Source organism: Pavona decussata, unplaced genomic scaffold (genome assembly GCF_977016875.1).
Source record: "Pavona decussata unplaced genomic scaffold, jaPavDecu1.1 SCAFFOLD_3256, whole genome shotgun sequence".
Taxonomy (NCBI): Eukaryota; Metazoa; Cnidaria; class Anthozoa; order Scleractinia; family Agariciidae; genus Pavona; species Pavona decussata.
The window spans coordinates 7,501-10,000 of NW_028146357.1; the positions used below are offsets into that span (position 1 = coordinate 7,501).

Sequence of the window (2,500 nt, forward strand, 5' to 3'; positions counted from 1 at the left end):
GTTATCCAAGTAGTAATGGTACAATCAAATAAACGATAACTGATTTAATGAGCCATTCGCAGTTTCACAGTACAAGTGCTTATACTTAGACATGCATGGCTTAATCTTTGAGACAAGCATATGACTACTGGCAGGATCAACCAGGTAACTATCCACCGCAGGGAACAGAAGTTCCTTGCTAAGCGGCCCCCCTCCGCAGAGGGAGAGCAAGCTTTCTTAGATTTTGCCTCCACGGGGGGAACCCATGAGCCAAACGGACCACACGGTCCCTCGGTCAAGGGAAACCCCGTCTTGTTTGCCACGTCTTTCTCACAACTGGACCCGTGCACAGTTCAGGCATACCTGTCAGACTCGCCAAGCGAGCTGAAGGAAGGCAAGAAAAGTGCTTCTGCGAAGGAAAATATCCTCCTGCTCTTTTGTCTCTATCATTAGCCAAAGGCTAGCGTACACAACTTCCATCTACACTCTGCCTGCCACTACAGTGACAATGCTTTCGGGCATCATCTTTTCCCTCCTTCGAAAGGAAAGCTACAAGCCCAACTTTCCTTGCCCGTTAGTCAATTCTGCCCTCTATTTCTCCGCCTTGCCGCCGTGGAACATAAGGGACAGGGTTTACTAGCCAGCTCCTCTCGGAACCTTTGCGACCAACCTGCCCACACTATAACCCCCAAACGCTAATAAGGAGACTGCATGATATGGTAGACAGAAAATAAAAACGCGAAAAAAATGAAATTTTGAAAATCGAACCCACAACCAGCCAAATCGTTTGTAAGTCATGCCAAATGACTGGTGACATCTTAAAAACCCATTGAAGCCACAACATCCCATAATTTCACGCTTTTAAAGATTTGTCACTATACGCACTGTAAGTACCTCACTAATTCTCACCTCAGATTTTACGGGAACATGTTCAAATTTTAACACGCCTCTCAGCACGACCAATTACATTAAAATTCATCGCAAAAGTCAGAATTCTCCAATTTTTGAAAAATTCACTATATTCACTGTAAGTACCTCGCTAGACAGTGGAGACCTCAGATTTTACGGGAACATGATCAACTTTCGACACACCTCTCAGCACGAGCAGTTACATAGAAATCCATCAGGAAAGTCGTGCTGTGAAGAGGTCTTTCGACTAAGAAAAATGGTGGTGTGAGGAGGAGTCACCTAAATCAGAGAAAAATACTCTTATAGGAGACTGCTACGAAAGACATTTCTGAGTCCACTGGCCCTAGTCCCCTAATAAGTGTATTTCTGTTTGTTTTAAGAAGGTCCTCCTGACATCACCAATCTTCTGTCTTCAATCCTAACCCCAACGTTAACCCTAACGCTAACCCTAACCCTACCTCCCTCAGGGGCAGTTCTATGGTTATGATCCCACGGTAGGCAGAAAAACTATCCCAATCTAGGTTTTCTTGTATGCTGACTCCATTTTAAATGCTTTTACTTGAGTCTGACAAAGGCAAAGCCAAATACTCACCCCTATATGGACGGGGAAGCAAAGTGCGGATTTTGGTAGGTCGGCATTTTCAATCAGGAATGTTGCCATTCGAAAGAGTGTCCAAAAAAACTTGGTTGGGACACATTTATTTTAGAAATTAGCGACCTAACCAGAAGTGCACTTTTTGGTGGGCCTACCCTACCCCCCTCAGGAGCAGTTCTATGGTTATAATACCACGGAAGGCACAAAACCTATCCCAAACTAGGTTTTCTTGTATGCTGATTCCATTTTCAATGTGTTTCCTTGACTCTGACGAAAGCAAAGCCAAATACTCACCCCTATATGGACGGGGAAGCAAAGTGCGGATTTTGGTAGGTCGGCATTTTCAATCAGGAATGTTGCCATTCGAAAGAGCGTCCAAAAAAACTTGGTTGGGACACATTTATTTTAGAAATTAGCGACCTAACCAGAAGTGCACTTTTTGGTGGGCCTACCCTACCCCCCTCAGGAGCAGTTCTATGGTTATAATACCACGGAAGGCACAAAACCTATCCCAAACTAGGTTTTCTTGTATGCTGATTCCATTTTCAATGTGTTTCCTTGACTCTGACGGAAGCAAAGTCAAATACTCACCTCTATATGGACGGGGAAGCAAAGTGCGGATTTTGGTAGGTCGCCATTTTCAATCGGGAATGTTGCCATTCGAAAGAGCGTCTAAAAGAACTTGGCTGGAACACATTTTTGCTATAAATTGTTGACCTAAGTATATAAGCAAGTATATAAGCAAATACTCGTTACATAGCATAAATAGCCTCTAAACACCCGAAAAACCTCTCCAAATATCATTTAAACCTTTTTCCTAACCCTAACACTTACCCTAACCCTAACCCTAACCCCATTTCAAACCCTAATTCTAAGTCAGAGGTCCTCCTCACACCACCAATTTTTTTGGTAGGTCAAAAGACCTCCCCACACCACAGAATTTTCGAAGTCGAGGTCCTTCTCATACCAAACAATTTTTCTAAGAGTTTTTCTAAAAATTTTGAGGACTTTTCACTT

The 2,500-nt window shown here is 43.3% G+C and overlaps 1 non-coding gene across 1 annotated transcript in view; it reads right to left on the minus strand.

The window, feature by feature from the left end:
* Positions 1-147, minus strand: part of LOC146446732 (small subunit ribosomal RNA) — a 1,800-nt gene extending 1,653 nt beyond the window's left edge. The window contains exon 1 of the ribosomal RNA XR_014862445.1: positions 1-147. This exon is cut by the window's left edge and continues 1,653 nt beyond it. This is a non-coding gene — a ribosomal RNA (small subunit ribosomal RNA).
* Between the last annotated feature and the right edge of the window lie 2,353 nt (positions 148-2,500).